Raw genomic sequence first — 10,673 nt, 5'->3', positions numbered from 1 at the left:
TAGTTTGGCTCCACACTAAGGGCCCAGTCCATGATGGCTACATCTTCATAGTTCTTGTGTCTAGTTTTTATAGTTCTTCATCACTTTATCAACTCCCTTCCTGTTAGCTGTCACTTCTGCTCTCATCGTGTTACCAGCCCACCCCATTCTTCTCAACTCATTTCTATTTGGGTGTGGGCTGAGAAATTAGAAAATCACATCTGTTACAAGATGTGAAAAACAACGAGATCTTTTGAACTTCACAAATTATATTAAAGTTCATCTGGAGAAATAAACATGCAAAAAGAGCTTGGAAAATTCTGAAAAAGAGGTATTATAAGGGACGACTAGTGCTACTAAAATGTCATATAAAGCTCCAGTAATAAAATACTTGGGTACTGGCAAAAGAACAGACAGACAGATCAAAGGAACAGAGTAGAGTCCAGACACACACCCGTGAACAAATGGAAACTGAATATATGATAAAGTGACATTTTACATCAGAGGAGAAAAGACGAGTTATTCAATCAAATTGGACAACTGGCTAGCTGTTTACGAAAATAAAAAAAAAAAAGCTGGTTCCCCATTTCATTTCTTATTCTGAAATAAATCCCAGATGGAGCAAAGATTTAAGTGAAAAAAGGAAACCATAAAATTACTAGAAGAAAACATTAAAAAAAATCTAAAAGTATGTATTCTTGGATTGGGGAAAGTATGACACAAAACATGGGAATCACAAAGGGAAAGATTTTTTTAAATTGGCTACATTAAAATGTAATATCCTAACATCTGAAGGCAGATAACACACTGGAAAAAAACATTTTTAACATAGATGACAGATGAATTCTTACAAGTCAGTAAGGAAAAGAAAAACAAATAGAAAAATGTAAATTGGCTACATTAAAATGTAATATCCTAACATCTGAAGGCAGATAACACACTGGAAAAAAACATTTTCAACATAGATGACAGATGAATTCTTACAAGTCAGTAAGGAAAAGAAAAACAAATAGAAAAATGGGCAAAGCACATGAACAGAAAAGGGGATACTAATGCCTAACAGGTGGAAATGCTCACTCTCAGTCAAAATATAAGAAATCAAAATTAAGGAACAAGAAGATTCTCTTTTCACTAATCTGATTGACAACGACTAACATGGGCAACTCCTCACTGTGTGGGCACAGGTGTCCTCAGAGTTGGTGGAAAGGCAGCTGCACCCATGAAGAGGACTGGCATATATACCAGATGAATTAATTTATAAACCGTTGGCTCAAGGATTCCATATACAGGTATTTGTCAGATATACTGTTGTAAATGTTACAAGTGTGTTCATTGCGATTTTGTTTCCAAACTTGAAAAACTGGAAGCAACGTGGAGTCCATCAATAGGGCACTGATTAAATATGTTATGGGGCATCCAAACACAGAATAGTAGGTGGTAGCTAAAAAGAGTGAGGTTGAGCTTTGTGTGTTGATATTCACTAAGTGGAAAAGCAGGTGGCAGGACACTGCTTGGACGATGCTACTCAACAGAAGTTATACCCTCTGGCAGTATCAGCCTCCCATAGAGCCTGTTAGAAACCCAGAATATATATATATATACACATACACACACACATATATATATACACACACACACATATATATATATACACACACACATATATATATACACACACACACACATATATATATATACACACATTTTTGAGGTTGGTATTATAACACGTATTAAAATGATGCTATGGGTTAATTAAAACAACAAAGAACCAAAGATTTAAAATGCAAGCTATGTAAAATTCCACCTAAAACCCAAAAGTATCTAATGTATTCATTCATTAGCTATCTAAAAGCCCAAAAAAGACACCCAGTATAATAAGTACTATAAGTACAGTTGGCAGTTTTCGTTTTTAAAATTATGGATTTTGCATTTTGTATCCTTTTCTCAATCAATAAAAAATTCTTTTGAATGTTATTTAACATACATATAAAACAAGATAGAAAAATTTATTATAAACTTGTAACAATGGCTGTATATACATTATCTTACACGCTTCTCATAGGCAATAGGTTAGTTATGGTACATACATGACATGAAACTTTTTGCCACATTACCTTGATGCAAATTTGCCAAATCTGATACTGTAAAAAAATGTGATAACTGTTCTAATGTCTAACTAGTAAGTTTTAAAGCATCATTCTTTTAAAAATCATAATTGAGTACTTTTTGTTATTGTAATCTTCAATGTTAGCCCAAAGGATTCTGAGATAATTATGTGTGATCTGAACATCAGTTTATAGACAAAATTAGAGGTTTATTTTATTCAGCAAAAGGAGATATGTTGTCTTTTTTTTCTTATTAATTGGCAATAATAGCATACCTAGCAAACTTTTTCACAGTAATAAGTCTTTGTGATTTTCATTCTGGAAAACAGTGTTCTTAAATGACCCAGATTTATTTAATCAGACTTCTTTGGCACAAGCCAACGCCCTGGGTTCTCAATTTCCTCGTGTTTGTGCTGAAAATAGGTTTAACTAGCAACAGTAATTTTCCTCTAGGGGAGGGTCTAGAGGAGGGGCCTGAGACCTTGGGGAATGGCTTGTAACCCAGAGGCATGTCCTGTAATCCAAGCCCAGGAACTGAGTACTTCTTATCTCAATTATGCTAGGTGAAATCAGCCAGTCACAAAAGGACATGTATTGTGTGATTCCACTTTAATGAGGTACCTAGAGTAGTCAACTTTATAAAGCAGAAAGTACAATGGTAGTTGCCAGGGGTGGGGAGGAAGGGGAGTTGGAGTTAACTGAGTACAGTTTTCAGTTTTGCAAGATGGATAGGGTTTTGGAGATGGATGGTGGTGATGGTTACACAGCAATGTGAATGCACTTAATGCCACTGAAATGTACACTTAAAAATGGTTAAAATAGTAATTTTGTGTTATGTGTGTTTTACCATGATTAAAAAAAAATTTTTTTTTTAAAAGCTACCCAACCAAGAAGGTGTGTACAGTAGGGTCAGTGATTGAAGCCAGCAGGTTCTGTGTGAGAGCCTCCCTCTAGATTACAGAGTATGGACTTGCGGGTTGGGCTGGATCATAAGTCTTTCTGCTGAAAACCTCAGTTGCAGCAAGTCTTGGCATCCAGTCTGATAAGAGAGAGGCTACATCCTCACCCACACGATGGGAAGCAGACTTAATGAACTTTCTGCCTTGAGGGATAGCGTAGGCTGTCAATAGGGACAGATAGGAGAGTGATTTGAGAGACTTCCTGCAAGACAGAGAAACGCTAGGCTACTGGGAAGCTAGGTCATTGTCCCTTCCCTGCTGCCTCTGCTGAGATCTTTCCCTGGGCTGGGGAGGGTCTTGCTCTTCTAGGTGGGTCAGAGCTCTGCAGAATGTGTGGTTAGTCCAGTGGTCCTGGAGAGATGGCTTCTGTGAGAAGGGGAGAGAAAGAGGGAGGATAAGCAGAGATTGATGGGGAACGGAATGGGTTTCTTGGGAACAAGTCTGTGCTCAGACATCTGGCCAGAGCAAGAACGGTACTTGAAAGAGGAGTGATGACAGGGTGGGGGTGAGAGGGGAGCAGGCACTGGATGTGGAATAACGTGGCCAAGCTGAGCCTGGTGCAGCCAGCAGGCTGGGGCTCAGGGTCAAGAGACAGCACATCAAGGTCAAGGGCTTCCACCTGCCCTTCTGCCAGCTGGAGGAGAGGACTTCTGCACCAGGCTCTGGGGTCTTCTCCAGGTGGCCCACTGTGGCCTGGATGCACAGGCAGCTGTGCATCCTCCCTGCCACTAGGTACTGGGAGCCTGGGGCTGCCAGGAATCAAGCAGGGGGGCTTGTGGCCAAGAAGGGGCCCAGAGTTGGTGAAGCCGTGGGGCCAAGCTGGTCAGGCTGAGGGGGCTACAGAGCCCCATCCCAGGGCCAGCCTACGCTCTATACTTAGCTTGCTCCCATTCAATCCACCACCCAGCAAGCACCTTTCAGGAAGGTGGAGACGAGTCCCTGACCTCAGGGAGCTCCCAGTCTGGCTCCCCTACTCAGGGAGAGTGGGGCAGACCACAAGCCTAGCTGGGTCACTCCAAGGCAGGATCTGTCCTGACTCTGCAACAGTCACAGGCTTCAGTTTCCACATCTGTACATTGGAGTTGATATCTCAGGGCACCCTCAGCCATGGTGATGCCAAATTCTCAGTACTAGGTGGTGAGGCCAGCCTGGAGATGGGGTTGTCAGTGGAACAGGGAGGTCTGGAAGTCTTTGCTTCTGCTCTAGCTTTGGTCTTTGCATGGTGTTGTGTTTCATTTCCCTGAAAGAGATACAGAAGGCAGATGAGACGGGGAGGAGTGGGAGTAGAGACTCGGGGGAGCCCGGTTCCTAGTATTGAAAGAGGACTAAGGCAGTGGGGAGGGATTCCCAGGCCTGTCCAGCTTTTTCTTGCTTCCTTCACTACCAAGTGTATCCATTCTAATGTGGGGCCACCCCTTCCCAGTCACTTGTTAGGGTAGGAGGTCTCTCCCTCCTCTACTCAGAGGGCTAGAGCATAGGATAAGGAAGAGCTGATGGGGTTGGAATCTACTTCCTGCACTGATTTGGACTCATGGAAGCAGGAACCTACCTAACCTGGCTTCCCCAGTCCACAGGCATAGATGCCCAGGCTTGTCTGTCCACTGCCCATGCTTAAATGGCCCTACAGAACCCTCAGCTGAGGGCAGCTAGCCATGGGATAATCCCAGAAAATACCTGCTGTCTCAGCTGGACCCCCACCCCACCAGGCCGAGACAAACCTCGCTCACACATCCTGTGGGTCCACCCTGCCCAGTAACCCATGGTGATTTAACATGAGAGACTGGGCTAGGCTGTGGGAGGGACCACCCAGAGGGGTGAGTGGGTGAACTGGGAGCAGGCTGCTCACTGAGGGAGCCCCCGTCAGTATGATTGTCCTTCTCAGGAGGGTGGCTTCTTGGGAAGTAGAGTCCACATCCCCCGAAAACCCCCAAATGATGTTGTAGATGGTAGATGAGTCACCTGTTGCTAAAGGAGATCCAGTTCAGACCAACTTTGATGGGATAGATACAGCCCTGTCTTTATGGAATTCACAGTCTGAGTGAGGAGACAGCTCTGTCTTCCAGAGCCCCAGTCTGAGGGGGACACGGCTCTGCCCTGGGGGAACTCCCACTTGATGGGGAAATGCCACGTGCTCTCTACTTCCTCCTGCCTGGCATGTTGTCTTACCTCCCCAGTCCCAGCCTCTGCTCTCCTGGAGGTGTTCTTCCCTAGGACAGAATAGGGTGGGGGGCTTTGGGGCTCCTGGCTCGCTCTGCCGCCTCCTCCCTGCTGACTCCCAGCCTGCTCACTGCCCCTGCATAGAACCTGCGAAGCCTGAGTGTGAGGGGAGACTGAGTCATACTGACTAAGAGGTGGACTGGAACCCCCCCCTCCCAGGTTGGCTGCGTGAGAGGTGACATGAGGGCCATGGGGAGGAAAAGAAGAGGCTCCTGCTGACCCCGGCCCCAGCCGCCGCCCCTCCCCCGCAGCTGGCGCCGTGCGCATGCGTGCGGAGAGCAGGGCAGCAAGCGGGGCTCCCGCAGACGTGAGGCTGGGCTGAATCACGGACCGGGAGGTGGACGTCTGGAAACCAGATGCGGCCCAGCTGTTCAGGACAGCGAGCCCAGCCACCCCCAGACCAGATGTGGTGGCACTTTTGTCTCCCCCACCCTCTATCTTCCAGGCTCCCAGAAGCTCTTCTGGGGAAACCCCCTGCCCTGGGCACCACGAAAGACTCTCTCCTTACTGTGAGGAGTTCTCTCCCCACATCAGAGGGTGGGGGGCGGGGGGGAGTGGTTCCGGAGAGGGCTACAGGGTCTTCACACATTCTCATCGTATGCTTAAGCCTGAGTGCTCGTAGGTACAGACAACCCTCAGACAGATGGCTCCCTGAGGACAGAGGCCACATCTGACGGCAGGAACTAAGTCCCCACCATCATTTTGGAGGCTGCCTGATGCAGGGACTATGTCATACCCCATCTGACAAGAGCTCCCTACGGGCAGGGCTGTGCCTCTCCCATCAGATTGGAGGGGCTGAAGGAAGCCGAGAAGGGTGCCCCGGCTTCATGCACAGCACTCACTCAAGCATCCGCTCCATCAGACATAGACACCCCAAGGCTGGAGGCTCCTCGAAAGCAGAGGCTGGGACTCCCCATCACACTGTAATTGACCTTAGGGCAGAAGTCAATACAACTTCCTATCAGATTGGGAGTTTCCTGAAGGCAGACCCACTTTCTCTCCCTTGAGAGAAAGGAATGTCTCTCCCATCAGAGTGGGAGCTCATTGAGGGCAGAAGCTGTGTCTGCCCATCAGCTGGGGTCCCTCTGAAGGCGGGACTGAGTCTCGCTCCTCAGGCTGCTTCCTCTAGACTTCCTGGAGATAGGGTCTGCACAGCTCCCTTCCTTGACCTCTTTGGCCACCTCCCTATTCCTCGAGGCTTGCAAGCATCTCCTGTGATCCCTCCTGTGATCACTTCCCTCTCAGTGGCTGTGAAGGCAGCAGATTCCCAGCAGAATCAACAGGGCAGTGACTCAGCCTCCTCAGCCTTTCTTCTCTGGGCAGCCTCCCGCCCACATAATGGTGGGGAACGTCCTCTGCTTTCCTCCTTCTCTGATGTCTAATGTCTGTCCCCTGTGTCCTTCCAGTCAGGCCCCTTCCCTGCTCACACACACATACACACACTGTAGTCCTAATCTGCTAGCAGAGATCCTAAAGAAGTCTCATGGGAGGGGTGTGTCACCAATGTGGCTTTGATGTCTCTTCACAAGCCTGGATGTAGATAGGGAGTGTCATCTCCATTTGACAAGTGAGGAAATGGGCCCAGCAAGGTTAAGGGACCTGCTCAGGGTCACACAGCTCCCGGTAGCAGACTGGGACTGGAAGCAGGGTGCAAAGCTCCTTGGGTAGGGCCAGACTGCATGCGTGCACATACACGGGAGGCCAGCTCCATCCTCCCCTGGCCCCACTGCAGGTGCTCACAGTCTTCCCGGGGAGAAGACAGGGAGCACCCACTGCTTGTCAAGGGTTAAGCTACAGTATGTGCTGAGTGAGCATGCCGGGGGCTCCCGGGCATGCTGGCAGCTTGCAGCAGAGTCTGCGTGCTAGGGATCGGAGCTGCTCTGTATGTCTGGGTCGAAGGAGTGGAGGCTGGGATGGTGGGCTTCAATCAGCCAGCAGAGGATATTGTAATCATTCCTTAGAAGGACACTTTGAGCTCTGCTATGTGAGCGGGGGTAGATTCATGGAGCACCTTCCATGTGTGAGACACCTGCTGCTGCACTTCCTCACTGCATCGCTGTGTTCATTTTATAGGGGAGGACATTGGCCCAGAGAAGGGCTTCCCTTGTCCTAGAGCATGCAGTTCCAGGCCATGAGCCCATGTCTGTCAGACCCCAAAACCATCACTCCTGTGGGCAGGAGACCGAGCATCAGCCAGTCCTGTCCCCACTCCTGCTGCATTTTGTTGGGGAGTAGTTTAGTTCTGGAGTCAGCCTGCCTGGGTTTGAATCTTGACTGTCCCTACAAGCTGGAGGGTTGTAGGTAAGTTACTCAACCTCTCTGTGCCTCTATTTCCCCATGCAGTAATGGGTATGGCATAATAGTTTGTTAAGAGGAATAATTGGTATTCATGAACTAGTGATCCAGAGTATTCATATGAAGATGTCAGCCTCTTCCTCCCCCACCCCTCCAATTCCCTCAGTCTGAGGGGAGAAGAGTAGTTGAGAGTTGGGACTTGGCAAGATGGGGCTAAGATCTCTCTGGGAATGGGAGAGTACATAGGGCTGCTCAGGCACCTCCTTGGGAGTGGGGCAGAGGGGACAGGAAGCCTTACTTCCCACTGGTTCCATCCCTCCTGGGCCCCCAGTCACCTCCCCACTGTAGAGTGTGGGCATGTGGGCTCCTGCCACATACCCCATGATAAGGGCCACCCAGCAGGCAGGACGTGGGCTACGTGAGGGGCTGGTGGAGGCAGCTGCTTTGGCTGGCAGCTGCCTGCCCAGTTCTAGGGGCCAAGGCCGGGAGGCTGGGCCATGGGGTCCATTGTCTGCCCGCCACCTCCCCTCTGGCGAGCACAGGCTCAGCAGCAGCCGGCTGCAGGCCCTTGGCAGAAGCTTGGTCCTGTTCACCCCACACAGGCACGCCCTGGCCTGCACGTCCTCTTCTGGGCCTCCAGCCACAGTGGTGCTGCCCGCCTTGCTGGCCACTGCTGCTGCTGGCCTCCAGGGGGCACTGCTTGGGCACTTTGGAAGTCCTTGCAGGGTGAAGCAGGGGCTGGGGGCCTCATCTTGGGGTTGTCAGAGGCTTAGCCCGTTGAAGTGGGGCAGACTAGGGAGAGGGCAGAGGAAGGGTAGATCCACCAGGCAGGGGGGTAGAGCAAGATGAGACCCTGGATGTGGCTTTGAAGAGTTATTGAAATGTCCCTGTCTCAGTTGGTTAGAGTATGGTGCTGGTAACACCAAGGTCCAGGGTTTGATCCCTCTACAGGCCAGCTACCAAAAAATAAAAAAGTTCATGTCAGGCTCCCGGTCTACAAAATGGACACGGGGTCAGGAAGCTGGTACTGACCAGCATGCGAACTTGCGCCTCCTCTCTCAAGTCTTAGTTTCCTTAGCTATACAAGGCAGGGACTAGAGAGGACCCATCTCTAGGTTTAATGTTCTGTGACTTGTGGCAGCCTTGCACTTCCTGGCTGAGCTCAGCTCCAGTTGAAACCAGTGGGCAAGATGGGGCATGTCCTGATCCTTGTCTCCCTCTCCCAGTCTCCATCAAAGTGGAATAAAGTTTGGGGTCCCTTTAGTCCACTGCCCTTAGGAGTCGTTGTCATGAGGCCTGACAGCTCACTTCTTCCACAGAGCCCCCAGTCCCAGGCCTCCCAGGGCCAGAGCTGCAGCCTCTGATCAACAGGTTAAAAATAACCCCCATGGGCTCTTCTTCCTCCACAGGAATGGTGTTTGTGTTGGCATCTGTGGTCCCTCTGGCCCTGCCAACTTCCACAGCATGTGACATTGTCAGGGGACTGTAGGTGTGAGGAAGGAATCAGCTGGAGGGGCTCGTGCTGCCCTGACTCCAGGTGAGAGTATGGGGCAGAGGTCAGAGATGGTTGGCAGGGCCACCTGTGGCCACGAGGCTGCACACAAGGCTGAGGGCACATGATGCGCAAAGTGAAGCCCACTTATGGAAATAAAATAGTGCAGGCTAGGCTGTGTCCAGGTGCTGGGCCAAGGCTCCAGGGGGCAGAGCTGTGCAGCCAGGTCATTCCCAGTTCTTAGATTCCCGAATCTAAATCAGCGAATCACAGGATTATGGAATCAAAGATTTCTAGATGTGAAGAGAACTCAAGAGACACTTTCAGTCTAATCCCTGCCCAGGCGTGAGAAAAATAGTAGCCTCACTAGAGATATTAATGGAGCTTGTCCTGAGTGCCAGGCTCTAAGCTAGCATCCACTGAATTGATCTTCCCAGCAGCCCTCCCAGCCCAGTTCTGTTCTGTTTTGTTTTGTTTTAAACAGAAAGAGAAACAAAGGCACAGAGAAGTAATTTGTCTAAAGTGGCTTCAAACTAATCTCTGTATGATTCCAAAATCCACATCAATAATCATTACCTTGTCTGATTTGACAGGTGAGAACAGAGGCCCAGAGGTTGGAGGCTGTGCTAGGGTTTCAGGACAAGGCCACTGAGGCAGTGCCTCCTTTTCTTCCTGTCCGTGCACCAAGAGCTCATCTCATGGGCAGTCACAATTCTCCCTCAGGCCACCTGGAATCACGCTGACTTTAATGTAAGATCATTCCTTCTCCTTTGCTCCTCCAGAGAGACAGGACAGCCCCTTAGTCCCCCTCTTAAAGTCCCTGCTCATCATCAACAGCAATCACACTCATAATTACTGGGGAGTTTCAGGAAGTGCGTCCCTGTGCATTATCTCATCTAGCTGCTGGCGATGGCATAGACCCTGGTGTCTTCTCTTCCCTGGGCAGAGCAAGCACAATTCCTTTCCCCCTCCCTCTCGGGCCTGTGCTTGCCATCCACATGGCCTGTGCTGCCCTGTGTGGTCTCTTGCCAGCTTCTTGTGACCAAATGAGGACTTGGCCTGGCCAAGGAGGAGAGCTCAGGGGTCAGGGCCTGAGCTGAAGGCTGTCCCTTCAGGGCAGCCCCCAGGCAGTGGGACCATAGTTTGAACTTTGGCCGCCCCCACCATGACAGTTCTCCCCTCTACTACCACCCACACTGTGCCCTCAGGATCCATATGTGGGTTTAAGGTGTGGTGCTCCCAGGGCACTTCTTGGTCTTTGGGGTCCCCAAGGGTGGGAGATGTTGTTCGGGAATGAGGTGTCCAGTTGGGAGCTCTTTGTTCCTCACACCCAGGGCAGGGCTTCGACAGCAGCAGTAGCAAGCACCGACTGCTTACTGAGCGCTTGCCCTGTGCCGGACACTGTCATGGGAACATCACGGGACTTGTTTCGCTGAATCCTCACAACTACTGGGTGAAGTGCGTTCTGGAGTTGTCCACACCTTGCACGTGAGAAATCCCAGGCACAGAGAGGGGCTCTGGCTGGGGATGGTATTGGAGTTAATGTTACGCCGATTCTCTATTATGTTTTTGAATCACTTCACACTTGCCCTGAGTAGTAAGGAAATTAGGCCCATTCCCAAAGCA

This window comes from Galeopterus variegatus, unplaced genomic scaffold (genome assembly GCF_000696425.1).
Source record: "Galeopterus variegatus unplaced genomic scaffold, G_variegatus-3.0.2 Scaffold813, whole genome shotgun sequence".
NCBI classification, from domain to species: Eukaryota; Metazoa; Chordata; class Mammalia; order Dermoptera; family Cynocephalidae; genus Galeopterus; species Galeopterus variegatus.
This window is presented reverse-complemented; position numbering follows the sequence as displayed.